The following is an 18,531-nucleotide window of genomic DNA, read 5'->3' as shown; positions in this document are numbered from 1 at the left end:
GCGATGTCAGCATCTAAATGGCCCACCCTGTACTCTAGGGAGGGGCTACCCTCCAGGTCTGGCACCACATGGTGCATGGAGCAGGATGTGCTTGAGCGTGTCTGCACAGATGTGTGCTGCTGTGAGCACCAGCTCTGGAATCTGGACTGCTGGGTGTGGGTCTGAAAAGTGCCTGTGGGTCAGAGTGCAAAGATGTGTGTGTGTGTATGTGTGTGTACATGTTCCTGCCGCGTCTGAGGGTGCCCACAGCACCCAGATGTCTTTCGGTGTGTATGTATCTGTCCATATATGTGTGTGTGCCTAAATGTGTTTTGGGAGGGCGTCATTCGTCCACATTTATTGAGCACCTTTTATATACCAGGTAAGCTGCAGGTGCTGGGCACATGATAATGAGCAAAACAGGCCAGTCAACCTACCTTCTCGGAGCTTCCGTCCCACCAGATGCAGGTGGTGAGTAGTAGATCTTATATAAATTGTTAGTATCCCAGGAGGCAGAAGAAGGAGCCTTACCACAAGTTCCAGGCCAGCCAGGGCTACATAGGAAGATCCCATCTAAAAACAATTGAGCTATGCTAAATATATCAGATAAGAAAATAGCCGGGTGGTGGTGGCACACGTCGTTAGTCCCAGCACTCAGGAGGCAGAGGCAGGCGGAATGCTGTGAGTTCGAGGCCGGCTTGGTCTACAGAGCGAGTTCAGGACAGACAAGGCTGCACAGGGAAAACCCTGTCTCAAAAAAAAAAAAAAAAGAAAGAAAGAAAAAAAAAAAGGCCAGGTAAGATGGGTCCAGAGTGCTGAAGGGTCTCAGATTACATGTGTGATTATGTTTGAGTGTGTGTGTGTGTGTGTGTGTGTGTGGACGCGCACGCGCCTGTTAGCCATCTACCCCTAGGAGTCCTGCCCAGGCCCTCAGCCAGTCCAGTGTGCCTCATTCAGCTTTGCTTTCTCAGGGAGCTGGCAGCCTCTCCCATCCCTCCCTAATGTGAGCCTCTCCCATTGCCCAGCCAGCTGGCTCCCCAAACCGGTGAGACAGAATCCCAGCCAGTCTCTGCGTGGGCCCTCCAGCCCATTCTCCCTGCCCCACCCAGTCCAGATGCTCTCACCTCTCCTCACCCTTCCTACAACACCCCACCAGCTCTTACGTTCTCAACAGTATGCTGGGTGGGGGTGTGGGATGGGCAAAAAAAAAAAAAAAAAAAAACCACTGGGCTGTGACCTCACACCGTCGGACCAAACTCAAGAGATGCCATGGAAGCGTCCTGGATCCAGAAACTGGATCCCATCTGTATGAGAGCACCACTCTGTCCTGCAGAAAGCCTCCCCAGGTACCAGGCACTTGATAATTGTTGCCGCCCTCAAAACTGCCCCCTCTATTCCCAGTGAGCTGGAGCGATGCTCAGAGAAGGGGCTCAGAGGAGGGAAAGTGAAGTGTTATGATCTGAAAGGAAGGGAGTGGTTCTGGGCTTTGGGCTGTCAGTTGGGGTCAAGGAGAACAGTGAAGGTATTGAGCCCCTGCTATGTTTAGCCTACAGGGAATTTGAAAAGGGAGAGTGAGCCGGGCGTGGTGGCGCACGCCTTTAATTCCAGCACTCGGGAGGCAGAGGCAGGCGGATCGCTGTGAGTTTGAGGCCAGCCCTGGTCTACAAAGTGAGTCCAGAATGGCCAAGGCTACACAGAGAGACCCTGTCTCAAAAAACCAAAAAAGAAAAAAAGAAAAGGGAGAGTGGAGAAGAGGGGAAGAAAAGAGGGTACGAAAGACTAAAGGAAGAAAAAGCGGAGACCGGGGTGTCGGGCCCATAGGATGTAGGTCTCATGTTGGGGAGCCTGGGACAGAGTTGTTGGGGTCACTTAGGATATAGCAGCTTCCTCACTTCTGAGAGTGATGGTCAGCAAAAGAAAGTCTCATTAGCTCCCCAAAATTCAAGTAAATTCCCTTCTCAGCTTGAAGAGAGTTTTGTTGGTGGTGGTGGTGGTGGTTTTTTGTTTTGTTTTGTTTTTTTCAGCCAGTCAAATTTAGCACTGGAGTGCTGTTTACAACTTTTGTGGCATTAGTGTTTGTACCGACAACCTACTGTGATATAATCAGCCTGGAAAAGAACCCTTGAAGAAGCCGGAGAGATGTTTCAGCAGTTAGAAGCTCTGGCTGCTCTTCCAGAGGACCTGGGTTTGATTCCCAGCAGCCACATGGTAGCTCTGTACATCTGTATCTCCAGTTCCAGGGGATCTGATGTCCCCTTCTGTCCTTTGCAGGCCCTGCACATGTGTGGTACACAGACATACTTGCAGACAAAACACCCATACATATAATACAACTTTTTTTCCCCTTTGAGATAGGGTTTCTCTGTGTAGCCTTGGCTGTCCTGGACTCGTTTTGCAGACTAGGCTGGCATTGAATTTATAGCAATCCACCTGCCTCTGCCTCCTGAGTGCTGAGATAAAGGTGTGAGCCACCACCCCACCATCCGGCCACATAGTACAACTTTTAAATTTAAAAATTAAAGCCGAGCATGGTGGTACACGCCTTTAATCCCAGCACTTGGGAGGCAGAGACAGGCAGGTTGCTGTGAGTTCGAGGCCAGCCTGGTCTACAAAGTGAGTCCCGGACAGTCAGAGCTACACAGAGAAACCCTGTCTGGAAAAAACAAAAATCAATAAATAAAATTTTAAAAGGAAGAATTCTTTTTTGTTTGGTTGGTTTTGTTCTGTTTGCCGAGACTGTGTAACAGTCCTGATTATCCTGGACTCACTCTTGTAGACCGGGCTGGCCCTCGAACTCACAGCAATCTGCCTGCCTCTGCCTCCCCAGTGCTAGGATTAAAGGCGTGCGCCACCACGCCCGGCAAAAGGGAAGAGTTCTTAATGTCTCATCTGATGTTGCCTGCCTCTGAGACTATGGTCTCTTCTGGGAACAAAGCTGGGCCCCTCCTCCATGTCAGATGGTTGCATCAAGCTGGCACTCTGGAGCTAGTAACTTCACCTAGCAAAGACCTGGCAATCACAGGGCCCAGGACCATCCATCATCCTTGTCTCCTGACTCTGGCCTTCCCCTAGGCCCCTTCTCTCCAAGGCCAGCTCTGAAGAAGGCCCTGAGTACATGATGAGGGAAACTGAGGCCCAAAGAATCTGCGTTGGACTCCAGGGCTGAGACCAACTCTGATCGGGGCTAGCTCTGGTTCCCTTACAATCAAGTTCCAAAGTGACTGGGGACTCACCGGAGTACGCCAGGAGCCACAGCAAGCAGCCCCAGCTGACACAAAAAATCCCAGGCCTAGCCTGTGGGCCTGTCACCTCATAATCACTACCTCCCTGGGTCTCAGCTGGCGCCAAGGGCTCCTGGATAGCATCTCTCTTGTCCCCTAAAACAGCCCTTGGTATAGAAGCACCTATTGTGCCCATGACTCAGGTGGAGAAACTGAGGCAAGGCAAGGGTGTGCTTATTTGTTTGCCCTCCCCTCCATATACATATGCTTGACCCCTTGACGACCTGGAAGAGCTCTCTAAGGTCATGAGGAAAGCAGAGGCCAAGGGAACTTGATAGTCTCCATTTGGGGTCATCTTTTCCATCTTTTCTTTAAAAAAAAAAAAAGAAAAGAAAAGAAAAAGAAACTTCTCAGGATGCGGGTAGAGCTCAGAGGGGTTTGTAAACCAGGTGTGATGGGCTGGGCGTGGTGGCGCACGCCTTTAATCCCAGCACTCAGGAGGCAAAGGCAGGTGGATCGCTGTGAGTTCGAGGCCAGCCTAGTCTACAAAGTGAGTCCAAGACAGCCAAGGCTAACACAGAGAAACCCTGTCTCGAAAAACCAACAAACCAAAACAAAAACCAGGTGTGATGATACAGAACTGTAATCCTGGCACTCCAGGGATAGGGGCAGGAGGACCAAAAGTTCAAGATCATCTTCAGCTACAGTCTGAGCTTTGTGAAACTCCATCTGGAAAATTAATTAATTAATTAATTAATTTAAAAAAAAAAAAAGGAGGAGGATGGAGAGGGTATAATGCTCTGTTCCTTGGATGAAGTCGGAGGTTACCATATCTAATTTCCTCCTATACCCTTTACCACTTGGCTAAATTTCTTAGGATCTTCCTGGAGGAGGAGGCTGGTACAGGATGCATTCAACCAGTCCAAGTGGGAAGTCTGGCTTTTCTCCCCGGCCTGCCTAAGTGTGGAGTAAGAGGTGTGGGGGTCGGAGGGGGGAAGGTGAGGGGGGTACAGTGTTATTTGTGGGCCTCACTGTCACACAGAACCATTATATTGTTTTTCTTATCTTGGAATGAGATTATATGCTCTGTCACAAACGTAGGGTCAAGCCTGGAAGTCCGAAAATGCTTGTCCTATGACTTTTAACCTCTAGCTGTTATTTCTGTCACTGTGTTGTTTATTTATTTGTAATACATTGGTACCCTGAAACAGAGAAAAGTCTCCGTGGTGTTGGGAGCCCTTCCCCCCACCCCCATTACACACTCCGATCCAGCTGGCTTTTCTCCTTCACTCTTATCTACAGCTTGGTCCTGCCTCCCCTTTGCAACGCCCCCCTCCCCCCCCCGCACTACTTCCAGGTTCTCTGTTGGGATCATAAATTATCCATGAGCTGTAAGTTGGCTGCTGCTTCAATTGGAGCTGATGAAATATTCAAGGGTCTCAACTCACACATTCCCCAGGGGCCTGGCCCTAGATTCCGAGTCCTGTCCCAATTCCTTCTGAGGCACTGAGACCTTGGAGGTGTGTGTGTGTGTGTGTGTGTGTGTGTGTGTGTGTGTCGGTCTCTCTGCTCCGGCTATCCTTTGGTTCTGTTTGCTGGGTGCCATAGGTGACTTTGAGGATATAAGGTCTAGGTCTTGGTTTAAGTGTACCAGCCCACCAGCCAACATCAGCTTTCTCCTCTCTCTCTCTCTCTCTCTCTCTCTCTCTCTCTCTCTCTCTCTCTCTCTCTCTCTCTGGTTTTTCGAGACAGGGTTTCTCTGTGTAGCCTTGGCTATCCTGAACTCACTTTGTAGACCAGGCTGGCCTCGGACTCACAGTGATCTGCCTGCTTCTGCCTCCCGAATGCTGGGATTAAAGGCTTGCGCCCACGACTGCCTGGCTCACCATCAGTTTTCTACCTTGGCTCTCTAGCCTCTAAACGCTCCTAAAGTCTTACTTCATATGACAGAAATTCAGCTTGAAGAATCCAGTCCTTGATTCCCGCCCCCCACCCACTTCCAGGACCCCACCCTCCCTGTTTTGGAAAGAGAAGTCTCCTTTGGGAGATGACCCAGAGGGCAAAAGACAAAGGCCCTAGTTCCAGCCCTGCTATGCGTTTGCTGTCCCCGTGACCTGAGAGACAAGCCCTTCTCCTGGCTCTAACCTCTGGTTTCTCATGTGTACATGGGGATGGAGATCCATTTCAGACCAAGAACTCCCAAGGTGGAAGAAACGTGTGTGTGCGCACGCGCGCACGCCCTTGTTCCGGTGCAAGCTTGTTCAGGAGCAATGGCCTGCCTCTCTGTGGGCAGGGCTCCTCCTGGTTAGGGAAGGCATTTCCCAGGACTTGTGGAGGGAAGGGTAGAGGGAGGGAGGGAGAGAGGGAGGGAGGGGAGGGGCAGGCAGGCTGGCAGTGCAGGTGGAGCCCCACCTGTGCCAGTCTGTGCGTGGAGTCGCCCAAGCCAGGAGCAGGAAACTAGGTGACTCAGGTGGTAATGTCTCACTTGTCCCTCCCTTCCCCCAAAACTATTCAGCTGGGACCTGCTGGCAGTTGCTTGGAAGGAGCTCTCATAAGACCCACTTCATAGCCATGTCACAAGCCTGTCCTTAGACTTCACTGGTGGGGGTTGGGGAGAAAGGGGAGTAGCTGTGCTAGGACTTCATTCTGGAAGGGTTGTTAGTGGGTAAAGGGACACAGGACAGGCATTCTCTGAAGAGGTCCAGAGTTCCTCTGGGCTGCCCTCCCCCCACCCCTGGTATCTGGCCCTGGCCCGGGTACTATTTCTGTTCCTCCTATCTCTGTTTTCTTGTCTCCCTGTTTTCTTTTAGGCATTCCACTCCGCCCACATGCCTTGCTGTGAAGTGTCATGTCTGTCGCTGGAGCTACCTCTGTAATTAGGAGCCTTCCTGGAGGGGAGCACAGGACTAGCTGTGAGCAGCACTGGCCTCAAGGCTGCTCCACAGAACCAAGTAGCAGGAAGATGGCAGGACTGTTCCCACCCCTCCTCCAGATTGCTCCAGCTCTGGCTGGAGTAGGGATCCCTCCAGCAGGGAGTCCAGAAACTTCCAGGGTCTTCTGCTGCCTGTGTCCCTTATCCAGCCCTGTAGGGGTCATGCTCATCAAACCCCACCCCCGACAACCATGGCCCTATCTGTGGGCCAGAGATGGATATGAATTTCTGAGCAAATGAGCAATCTGTTTAAAGCAATACCAGGAGCCAGGCATGGTGGCGCATGCCCTTAATCCCAGCTCTCGGGAAGCAGAGGCAGGCTAATCTCTGTGAGTTCGAGGCCAGCCTGGTTTACAAAGAGAGTCCAGGACAGCCAAGGCTACACAGAGGAAACCCTGTCTCGAAAACCCCTCTCCCCACCTCAAAAAAGCAATCCCCAGCAGAAGAGAATCCCACAATGGCCACCAAAGGCCAGGAAGGACTTCAGAACTCTTGCTCTGTCAGAACATGACAGCTCCCAGCTGTTGGGAGGCAGAGGCAAGAGGATAGTTGTGAGTTCGAGGCCAGCCTGGTCTACAAAATCCAGGACAGCCAAGGCTACACAGAGAAAACCCTGTCTCAAAAAACTAAACAAAAACCATGATAGCTCCTAGCCCTTGGGGTATCTCCCTTTGCTCCTCCTGTCTTTGCCCACAACATGAAGCTGCTCTGAACCTACACATGAACAGAGGAGTTTGCGTATCGCCGAATGCATCCTTCCTTCTACCTTGTCGCAACTGAACTTATAATTTCTTTGGCTTACCACCCACAAGTGCCAGAAGCTTTGGGACAAAAGACCATAGTGAAAGATTTATAGGCTTAAAGGCAGAGTCCTTGCTAGACAAGGAACAACGCCAGGGTTTCTGGTACCTGATCTGCATGGGTGTGAGTTCTCTGCAGCCCTCTTCCCTCCTTGACCCTGGGTGGAGACCCAACCTCAAGAAGGCCAGAATGGGGGTGAAAAGTTAGGGTCTCTCTCTTTTTTTTTTTTTTTTAGTTTTATGAGACAGGGTTTCTCTGTGTAGCCTTGGCTATCCTGACCATGCTGGCCTCGAACTCACAGTGATCCACCTGCCTCTGCCTTCCAAGTGCTGGGATTAAAAGGCATGTGCCACTACACCCATCTAAAGTTGGAGCTTTTGTTGTTGTTGTTTTGTTTTGTTTTCTGTTTTTTTGAGATAGGGTTTCTCTGTGTAGCTTTGGCTGTCCTGGACTCACTGTGTAGACCAGGCTGGGCCTCAAACTCACAGCGATCTGCCTGCCTCTGCCTCCCAAGTGCTGGGACTAAAGGCGTGCGCCACCACCACCCAGCTGAAAGTTGGAGCTTTTAAAGGATAGGACTTGAGGGACAGAGGCCTCTTCCCCAGGCCTAAGGATGGTTCTGCCCCTGAGTGACAGATAAATATGGCCACAACACTGTTAGACTTTAACACTGCCTTTGATTTAGATCTCCCCCAAAAAGCTTCAACTGTTGGTAGTTCGTTCTCTTTGTTACTGTTAGAAAGCCAGGGCAGAGGGGCTGGAGAGATGGCTCAGAGGTTAAGAGCACTGACTGCTCTTCCAGAGGTCCTGAGTTCAATTCCCAGCAACGACATAGTGGCTCACAACCATCTATAATGGGATCTGGATAGAGCACTCATATACATAAATAAATAAATCTTTAAAAAGGAAAAAGAAAGAAAGAGAGAAAAGAAAATCATGGCAGGATTATTCAAAGATAAGTCTACATGGCCCTTTCCAGAAGTGGCTATCTCTTAGGTTTCCTGAGGCTGAAAAGGTCTCTGTATATGTAAGTGTGTGTATGTGTGTGTGTGTGTGTGTGTGTGTGTGTGTGTGTGAGAGAGAGAGAGAGAGAGAGAGAGAGAGAGAGAGAGAGAGACACGCGCACACACTGTCTCACACGCGCACACACTGTCTCACACGCGCACACACTGTCTCACACGCGCACACACTGTCTCACACGCGCACACACTGTCTCACACGCGCACACAGCATAAGAATTAAGTTTCAATGAAGACCAGGCTGTTGAGATGGCCCAGTTGGTAAAAGGTGTCTTCTGTGCACACCTGGCAACCTGACTTGAATCTCCAGAACCCACATTAAAAATGATAGGTATTGTCAAGCCCCACAAAGCTGCCCTCTGACCTACGATGGTACACCCACCCTCAACATGCATATGTACAATTATTAGAAAGGAGGTGGAGGAGGTGGAGAAGGAGGAGCAGGAGGAGCAGGAGGAACTGAAACTCTCCTGCCTCCTTATATGGCCCAGAGGCATGAGGGAGAGATGACATAAGCCGGGGAGGTGTCCTGACTGTTCTGGACAATGTCTGGTTAACGTTCACCTTTGCCTGGAAGAGACTCTCCAGTGCACAGTCCCTCATCTTTATCGTTGGCTTCTGTCTCTGGGGAGCTTGGGATGAGCCGTTGGTGCCCTATTACTCCCGACTCTCAGGCTCCAAAAGGCTGCAAGGTTGAGTTAATCAAATACGTCTTGGTGGCCGAAGGATTTTGCTCCTACTGAGCTCCAGGCCAGAGAAAGGAGGTTAAACTGCAGGGGTACGAGTTGAAGAGTTGAAGCCAAACATCAGAAGAGACTCACCACCATCAGAGAAAGGCGACAGGGGGCATTTGCTATAAGGGAGACTGGAGAATTTCCGTTTTTGGAGACTTGTCAAATAACAGAAATTCTTGCCTTTAAAGGCTGGGAACCAGAAGATTGGGTAAGATGGCCTTGTGGCCTCTCCTTCAAGTTCAAGCTGCAAAGGGATCCATGGTCACAGCAGGGTTCAACTCTATTCCTAAGTGCCTCTTTCCCCCAAGCGGATCAAATCCTCTATGCAGACAGCTGATTCCAGGAAAGACTATCTCTGATTCCTGTCTGTAGCCTCAGAGGCAGATGAAGGCCCGGTACTTGGCAGGCACATAGTAGGAGATTAGGAGACACACAGGAAACCCATCCATCTGGGAGGAGCTGGCTCTGCTACATTGGAGCCTCCACCCAGGAGTTTAACTTTGGCCTCAACGACGTGCTATAGCTTGTTACTAAGATAAGCTGGGATGCATTCTGGGGACACACAGAGTTTATTCAGAAGCCCTAGTCCTCCCCACCTATCCCTATTCCACCACATCCCTCTCAAGAGCCTTCCCCTGGTGTGGTTGGCAGAAATGAGGAGAAAGGTGACAGAGAACCCCCCCAACTCACACACACACACAAGGGGTTGAGAAGTGGTGTGTGACTGGGTGGGTGGGATGGGTGGAAGGTGGAACCCTGGTAAAGGCAGCAGCTTGGGATGATGAGTTCTGCCTGAGCTCTGGGCTGATCACAGCATTATGTGGAGGGTGGCAAGTAGGCAGGAGGGAGCCAGGGGGATTAGGTAGGGATAAAGATCAGGCTGGTAAACTGGAGGGGGTGGGAGTCAGGGAAACAGCAAAGGGGAGTGGTCCTGGCAACCTGGTGTGTGCAGCAGCAACTAGATCTAGGATGTTGCTATCTTCCTGCCCCTTCCAGAAAGACTTATTGGATGGAAGAGAACAAGTTAAGCCTCATTCCTTTCTCTGTTGGGGAAATGTGGTCAAAGATACTGCTAGGGTACCTTCATTTGGAGTAATTTTAGTCTATAAATGCTCTCTCTCTTTCTTTCTCTCTCTCTCTCTCTCTCTCTCTCTCTCTCTCTCTCTCTCTTTCTGCCATTCCCCCAGCTCCCACCCCCACAGGCTGTTTACTCTTGCCACTCTGTAACCTCTCTGAGAGTTAGGAGCTTGGAATTTTCAGTGCAGCCTGGGTCTAAATTGCCCTCCCACCCCCTGCATACAGTTGTTGCTCAGCACTTGCATTGAATACATGAAAGCCTATAGGCATTGATGGTACAGCCAGAAGAGCACTCATTAAGCACTACTGAGTTCTTTCTGATAGCTTACTAACCAGCCTTGCCCACTGTGGAGGGGCTTGCTGCCCCCCTTTGTTTAGGCCCGTGCACCCTTTCTTTCCATCAGATGTCTGACTTTCCCTGCCCCCCCCCAAACCCACCAAAACTTCCTTATACCATATTTTAATCTTTGATGGAATGGATGCTCTTTTGTCTCTTTCTCTCTGGAGCATTACTCCCCCTTTCCAACTCCCTGCCCCCCCCCCCCCTTGCAACACCCTTCTCCTGCTCTGATACTTGGGAACTAAACTATTTCTCTGGGACTTGGCGAGGCTTGAAAGAAAAAGAAATAAGAAGGGGCCCTACTTTGGAGTATACCACATCTCCTAGCCTTATGACCTTTTTGGAGCTTAGTTGTTTTTTTTTGTTTGTTTGTTTGTTTGTTTTTAATTTTCGAGACAGGGTTTCTCTGTGTAGCCTTGGCTGTCCTGGACTCACTCTGTAGACCAGGCTGGCCTTGAACTCACAGCAATCCGCCTGCCTCTGCCTCCCGAGTGCTGGGATTAAAGGCGTGTGCCACCACGCCTGGCTGGAGCTTAGTTTTTAAGTTGCATTTCATTTTATTTACTTTTATTTGTGTGGCACTTGTGTCAAGGCAGGAGAATGGAGGACAGAGGACAACCTATGGGACTTGGTTGTCACCCTCCACTAGATGTCAAACTCAGGTTGTCACACTTGCACAACTGAGCTATCACACAAACCCATTAAAGATTTTTTTGTTTGTTTGTTTTGGTTTTTCAAGACAGGGTTTTTCTGGGTAGCCTTGGCTGTCCTAGACTTACTTTGTAGACCAGGCTGGCCTCGAACTCACAGAGATCCACCTGTCTCTGCCTCCTGAGTGCTAGGATTAAAGGTTTATGCCACCAAGCTCGCCTCTTTAGCTGTTTAAGGACCACTTCAAAGCTTGCTTCATTTAATCTCTCTAACCTAAGATAGATAAAGCTAATGAACCCACTTTACAGATGAGAAACAAGGTGAAAGGTGAACTCATTGGCCTAAGGTCATACAAAGATTAAGGGGAGAAGCCAAATGCAGGCCTTCTAATTCTAACTAGAAGGAATACTCCATCTTTTGTAGGGAGGAGAAATTCCAACCTAGCACAAAAGCTATGAAATGCTTTACAAACATCTTATTACTATGTTGAGGCAAGAATGAATAAGCCTGACGCTGAGTTGGCTGGCCAGTGAAGGCGTCAGTCCTTTCCCATGCCGCCCCCTGACTCACCTGTTGGACAGGTAGGGGGAAGGGGAGAGTAATGAGTCTTACCTGCTCAGGGCTAGGGTGGGGCAAGACACGCCCCACCTGTTCCATTGGCTTTTTCCTTAGTCTTACTGACAGGCCACTGTCCAATCATAAGGAAGAAACTTTCTATTTGCCAATAGATGCAGAGTGAGGATGAGACCTCAAGTTGGCGTCCACCCCAGAGCCGACTGGCAGTCCCTGGGGCCAATGGTGAACGCATAAACAGAGGCGGCCGTGGTAGAGGTCCGGACTTGAGGCTCCGCCCCTCGATAGGATAGTCAGGCCGGGCAGCCAGTGAGCTATCCTCAGCGGGTGGGAGTCTCCCCTAGGGGGCGGGGCTTCGAGGGGCGAGAGGTGTGGCTTGGCTGTCAGGTCCCTTTGCCTTTTGTTCGGTTACTGAGTTGCTGCCTTGGCCAGAGTCCGGAGCAGCCGCCGCCCGAGTGCGCAGAGCTCAGTTCGCTGCCCGCGCCGGCTCCCTCCCGGCTCGACTCCGACACGGCCCGGCCCGGCTCCACGCTCAGGTACACCCGATCAGGGTAAATAGCACTGCGGGCAGAGAAGGGACAGCAAGAGGCCGGCAGGCGGGTTCCAGCGGTTTCAGGGCAGGTGAGGGCGGGTTCCAGGGAGCGCGCCTTGCACCGGCGACAGGGGGCGCACTGGGGTCCTGGGCGCGGGACCCTCGGGACAAGCGATCTGGGTGGGAGCGCCACTCCAGGCTTCGTGAAGGGCGGGGAGGAACTAGGGCAGGTGCCTTTGAGTTCGCACCCCTCTAGGGCTCGTGTAGCTTGCCCAACTCGGCGTCCCTGACTCTCGCCCGGAGCTGACGGGGCAGACTTTGACCCACTCCGCCTGGTCCTGGAGCTCATGGTGACAGGAATTTACAGCTCGGGAAACTTGCTGCCTAGTCTCTTTGGGGCCACCCTCACCCCACCCCACGCGTCATCCTCGCTTTCCCTCCCTCTCTACTCCCCCAGGCCTGGGTGGGGCCCTATTGTCTGCGCCCAGCTTACCCAACTGTGGGGGCCGAGTGCACATTTTCCCAGAGACGCTGTTCCCACCTGCTGAGCAGAGCAGGTGAGCGCTTAGAGGCCCTGCCCTTCAGCTCCAAGCTGTACCTGTAGCGCCTCCCTCCGCTCTAGTGTATGCAGGTCTATGCCTTCTCCTACGGAGGTGGGATGGCGTGACAGGGGACTTGGTGAAGGGTCTGTGCTCAGTGTCCTACCGACGTCTGACACTGGTGGCTTGGCCTGGAGTCTGGGCCCGTAGAGAAAATTAAGAAGCATTCGCTCCGGTTTCAGTAGCTGTGGTTTCCGGAGTGTTGATAGGCAAACAGCAATACCTTCTTATTTCTGCAACTCATTATTGTTGAGAAATCACTCCAAACAAACTTTCCAGGAGAAAGTGGCTATGGTAGCCCTCTCTGGGAATTTTTCCTGTCTCCTTGCTTAGAGCTGATTCTAGGATTGGTGCTTCTCGGAGGAAAGCCCCTTCCCCCCAGCCAGCTCCAGGCTGAACACGGGCCAATGCCTGCGCTTTGACCCTGTTCTCCCTGCCCCCACCTCCATCCTGTTTGCTAGGCCCCTAGGGTCTGAGGTGGAGACCAATGGGGGTGGGTGCTGGAAAGGGAAGTGTCTTCTTCCTTCCCTTTTGCCTCCTCCGGGGACCACCAAACCCCCTTTATATGAGGCCGGCTAAGTCACTCGAGTCCCAAGCTCTGCCCCTTCCCCAGGAATTGGGGGTGGGGCAGGCCGGGACTAGGCCTAGCTGGGAGAGAGATGTCTTTCCCCAACCCCCAATTCTATTTCCCCGTGTTATTTAGCTGGTTGACAATTGAGGCGGGAGTGCATGGGGCTCTAACAATATTGCTTGCTGTCCCCCTGGGTTTCTAAATTATGAAGGTGCATTCTTTCTAGAGGATCTGCCAGAAGTCCGTTCTCCACCTACCCCTTTCCTGAGTGTTTGGCGGGGAATGTGGGACAGGAGGAAGTCTTCTCTGTGGAAGGCGTCTTCCATGCCAGGCACCCTCAGGCTCAACAGTGTGAGCCCTCCCCCTCGTCCCCAGTGAATTGCGAACTTTCTACTAGACTTGCTGCATTGGTTGATACAGCTCTGAAGTGTGGCCTTTCCGTAGGCGTTTGGAAGCCAGACTTCATGGGAAACAGAACAGAAATGCTGGAGCTAGCCTGGGACAGAGGGAGGATGGGGGTGAGGAGGGTCATCAGTGCTGCTTGCTTTGACATACCTGGGAAGCCGCCATGATAATTTAGTTGTGGATGGGAGAGTGGGGGTGAGGTCAGACTCTCCCTTGGGTCCTGTGGGTGGTAAAGTATGTGTGTGACCACCTCTCGGAAACACCAGCAGCATGAAGTTTAAGCCCAGGCGGAGGAAGGGAAGGCATTGTAATTACGTGAGCTAAATGATTAGTTTAGCTAATCTGGTTTGTGGCTGTGATGAAAAGACAATACTGAGGAAGTATGGTTAAGGAGGTGCCTGGCCCAAGCTGCCTTCTGACTGGACGGGAGGGGAGGGAAGCAAAGGTAGGATCCGGATTAGTCATTTCTTGCCAGATCAAGTCTGGGCTTGGGTGACAGGAGCCTCCCCCGCACCCGGCTCCACCCCGTTCCCTCTGGAGCCGCCGTCTGGCCTGCTGGGGTTGAGCATGGAGAGTGCAGCCTGTGGGTAAATGGGAGTCTGGCTGACTGTTTCCTTTCCTGGGGGCCCACAGGTCATTGCCCATGAGAGGAAGGCCTGTCCTCATGCACAGCTACTTTAGAACAAGGTGACACATTTGGCTGGTCCACAGAAGGACAGTCAATAGAGAGATCGTCTGAGGGTGACAGTTCTGAGTACTGGGACAGGACCGAGCTAGCTTGAATTTCTGAGCAGTGTCTCATTACCTGTGCACCTTGCCTCTTAGGCTCAGCAACCTCAGGAATAATAAACCTATCTACCCAGAATGCACTTGATTGATGGTAACTCAAAGCTAGAAGACTATGGTACCAAGGGCTTTTTTTCACTATGGTTCCCACTAATTAGGCTTACCTTCTAGGCAGAGGCAGCTAATTTCATCCTCAGAAACTCAGGAAAGGTTAGGAACTTGCCCAGTGTTGCTCTAAGTTCAGAATCCACTCTGCTGTCTGGCTCCACTACAACTTGGTAAGGATTTCAATTCTTTCTTTTCCTTCTGAGTGCTAAGGATCAAATCCAGGGCCTTGATAAACTAGACAATCACTTCCTCATGGAGCCTCCTCGTCAACCCTGGATGGAAATAGCCCCCCCCCCCCATTAAGCCCAGGCTAGCTTCTGAGGTTGACCTTGAATTTATTCCTTCCTTCCTTTCTTTTTGAAGACAAAGTCTTGACATGTAGCCCTGGCTGGCCTAGAACTAGCTCTGTAGACCAGGCTGGCCTCAGACTCCCAGAGATCCACCTGCCTCTGCTCTCTGAGTACTGGGATAAAAGATGTGTGTCACCATGCCTGATAAACTTTTAAAAACATTTTACCTATTTGTTTGTTTTGTGGGTCTGTGCCTGTGTGTTTGAGCATGCACAGGACACTGTGGAGATCAGAGGACAGGTGGTTTTTTTTGTTTTGTTTTGTTTTTTGCTTTTTGTTTTCTCCTTCCACCATGTAGGCCCTGTGGTTTTCAACTTAACTTTAACCCAATCAGCCATCTCACCAGGTCAGCCTTTGAACTTGTGATCCTCCTGCCTCTACCTCCCAAGTTACAGGCCTGAAGCACTATAGTTGGCTTATACCGTGCTGGGGGATTGAACCCAGGGCTTTATACACACTAGGCCAGCACTCTACCAAGGCAGCTACATCTTTAGCTCTAAAATGGAAATTTTCTATAACCCCTTTTGGAGATCCTCACCCTCAGCTCCAAGGATAGAAGAGAATTCAGAAAAGCCATGCTAGACATGTGGGGGTGGTGAAGGCGGGACAGGTTTGTCAGGTGGGGGTGACTCATCACCCCTGTTGCCAGTGCTTTGAAATCTTGGCAGTGGTCGGTGGTGAGGACCAGGAGCTGTGAGGAGGGTGGGTGTTAGGGGAGAGAATGGCCCAGACCTTTCTGGGCTAGACCCTGGATAGGAAGTGGGAGCTACTTGCTTCACTAGTGTCCGTGGCTTTGCCAGGTTAAAGGGGGGAAGGGTGCTCTCTGGGGAATGGAGACACATGAGTCAGATTTAGGCCTAGGTAAGTGTCCTGCTGGATCATGTCAGTTAGCACAGTCAGGCTGCTTGGAGAGAGAGCTGGCTCTCCTGGCCGGAGACCCCTAGCATCTGGGATGTGTGATAACTGCCACAGGGGGCCTTGTTGTGGGAGTAGGGTGAGGGGTTATGGGGCTGCCTGCCAGATCATGCCAGTTAGCACAGTCAGACTGCTTGGAGAGAGCTGGCACATGCTAAGTGTATGCATTTCTTTCTTTCTTTCTTTTATTTTTGGTTTTTCGAGACAGGGTTTCTCTGTGTAGCCTTGACTATCCTGGATTCACTTTGTAGACCAGGCTGGCCTTGAACTCACAGTGATCCCACCTGCCTCTGCCTCCCAAGTGCTGGGATTAAAGTCGTGCGGCACCACCGCCCGGCTGCATTTTTTTTTTTTTTTTCCTGGGTTTTTGACACAGGGTTTCTCTGTTTAGCCTTGGCTGTCCTAGACTCGCTTTATAGATCAGGCTGGCCTCAAACTCACAGGAAGAATGAGGTCTTTCTGGCTGGCTGCCATCACAGGGTGATGAGTTTGTGGCTTTCTAGCACCCTGAGGCCTCAGGGACAGGGGTTGGGGGTACATAATGACACAGATGTCCTTATGAAAAGAATAGAGAAAGAAGACTTCCTATCCAGAGGATGGTGTCAGATCTCACCACCACCCCCACCGCCGCCCGCAACCAGTTATAGAGGGTTGTAAGCTGCCATATGGGTTCTGGGAACCGGTCTGGGTCCTCTCCAAGAGTGGTAAGTGCTCCTAACTGCTGAGCCATCTCTCCAGCTCTGCCTAGGAGAGTGTCACTTGAAAAGGAGGAGCAGGTTGAAGCTTACTGTTGCCTTTCCTCTGATCCTCCCCAGGAGGCACTTCCTGTCAGTCTGTCAGTCAGTTTGAAACCTACTGAGTCCTTGGAGGAAAACTGTTTTTGTTTTTCTTTTTAAAAATATTTTTATTTAATTTTTAAATTTATGTGCATTGGTGTGAGGTTGTCAGATCTTGGAGTTACAGACAGTCGTGAACTGCCATGTGGGTGCTGGGAATTGAACCCCGGGATCTTTAGAAGAGCAGACAGTGCTCTTAACCACTGAGCCAACTCTCTAGCCCCTTGTTTTTGTTTTTCAAATAGGGTTGCCTGAAACTCCAATCAGTAGACCAGGCTGGCCTCAAACTCTCTGAGCTCCACCTGTTTCTGCCTCCCCAGTGCTGGGATTAAAGGCCACAGTGCTTGCACCGGCTTGGAGGAAACTTTTTGTCTGCAGACTTCCCTAGCAGCTGGCTGGCCCAGTAACTCTCCAGTGAAAAAAGGTCGTGAGCTTGGCCAGCACAGGTCACTGGGATTTGTGTCCCTGCAGATGATACCCTGAGGCCCTTCTCCTGGGACAAAGTTGAATCTGATGATGTCTGCTGACATGGACTGTCCCATTTCCAGCAACTTCATGGTCTAGGTTTGAAGAGAGATAGATCGTCTACTGTGCTGGCCTTTTGGCCCGCTCCAGAGGAGGCCACGTAGCTTTTTCTCTGTGGTTCCCAAAGTGGAGAGTTTTTTTTTTTTTTTTTTTTTTTGTTTTTTGAGACAGGATTTTTCTGTGTGGCCTTGGCTGTCTTGCTTTGTAGACCAGGCTGGCCTTGAACTCAAAGAGATCCACCCGCCTCTGCCTATTCGAGTGCTGGGATTACAAGTTTGCACCATTACAGCTGTCCAGGAGACAGAATCCTATGTTTAGTGATGGTGGAAAGAGGATAAGCAATCAACAAACTGCCCCGTTGTGGGGTGTCACCCTACCTCCCTTCACTGAGAGATCCATATTTGATATTTTTCTTATTCTTTTTTTTTTTTTTTACCCCCAAGACAGAGTTTCTCTGTGTAGCCTTGGCTGTCCTGGACTCGCTTTGTAGACCAGGCTGGCCTCGAACTCACAGCGATCCGCCTGCCTCTGCCTCCCGAGTGCTGGGATTAAAGGCGTGCGCCACCACGGCCCGGCCTCTTCATATTCTTATTCTCTTCCTCTTTCCTGTTTTTAAAGACAGAATCTCTATGTATTCCTGTCTCGGGGGAGGGGGAAGCAGGGGAGGGGAAGGCAGGGGAGGGGCAAAAGTTGTCCTTAATCTGAACTTCATGAAGCAGCAGCCGTGAACCTTCTCTCTCCCTGTCCCTTGCTTGCTCCCTTCCATCTCTAGGCGTAGTCTGTATACAGTGGTGAGTCGGTTTTTGTTTTTTGTTTAGATTTTTAAAAATTGTTATTACATATACAAGTTCTGCCTGCACACCAGACAAGGGCAGCAGATCTCATTATAGATGGTTGGTGAGCCACTGTATGGGTGCTGGGAATTGAACTCAGGACCTCTGGAAGAGCAGACAGTGCTCTTAACCACTGAGCCATCATCTCTCCAGCCCAGTGAGTCGGTTTTATTCCTCCACTATACAAGGATTAGAATCCAGGGAGGGGGCTAGAGAGATGGCTCAGTGGTTAAGAGCACTGCCTGCTCTTCCAAAGGACCCAGGTTCAATCCCCAGCACCCACATCGCAGCTCACAACTGTCTGTAACTCCAAGATCCGACACCCTCATACCAACACACATAAATTAACATTAAATAAAATATTTTAGAATCCAGGGAGGGCCTTCCTGCATGCCATACAAGCACTTCATGCAGAAGCCACTCGACCATGAAAGCCCTCCCATGCCCTGGCCATGGCAAGTTTTTTTTTTTCAAGCACATACTTTGGCGGGGGTGGTGTGGGGGAAGGGACTGTGGAAGTCACAGGGAACTAGCTAGAAGCAGTTTTCTCCTACCGGATGGATCAAACCCAAGTCATCAGGCGTGTACAGCAAGCACCTCTGCCTGCTGAAGCTACCTCAGTGGCCCCAACCAAGGCGTTTTCATGAAGCCTTCTTTGCAAAGCTTTCATTTCTGCAGCCTGTGTTGTCTGGGAACTAAGAGTTCAGGTCCCTTTTGCTTAGCCCTCTCCCGGCAACGTCCTAC

At 50.9% G+C, this 18,531-nt stretch overlaps 1 protein-coding gene across 4 annotated transcripts in view; it reads left to right on the top strand.

Moving 5' to 3' along the window:
• The first annotated feature begins 11,706 nt into the window (after positions 1-11,706).
• The window catches only part of Jup (junction plakoglobin), a 29,199-nt gene continuing 22,374 nt past the window's right edge, over positions 11,707-18,531 (top strand). Inside the window, exon 1 of one of the 4 annotated variants that reach the window (XM_051158605.1) lies at positions 11,707-11,863. The gene's annotated coding sequence lies outside the window, so the exon portion shown is untranslated. Of the gene's footprint in view, positions 11,949-18,531 lie in introns of all 4 variants that reach the window. The other 3 variants (XM_051158606.1, XM_051158608.1, XM_051158609.1) reach the window with 3 other exon arrangements.

This window comes from Acomys russatus, chromosome 16 (assembly GCF_903995435.1).
Source record: "Acomys russatus chromosome 16, mAcoRus1.1, whole genome shotgun sequence".
Taxonomy (NCBI): Eukaryota; Metazoa; Chordata; class Mammalia; order Rodentia; family Muridae; genus Acomys; species Acomys russatus.
The sequence above is the reverse complement of the archived record's forward strand: the minus strand, read 5'-3'. Positions and strand labels throughout refer to the sequence as shown.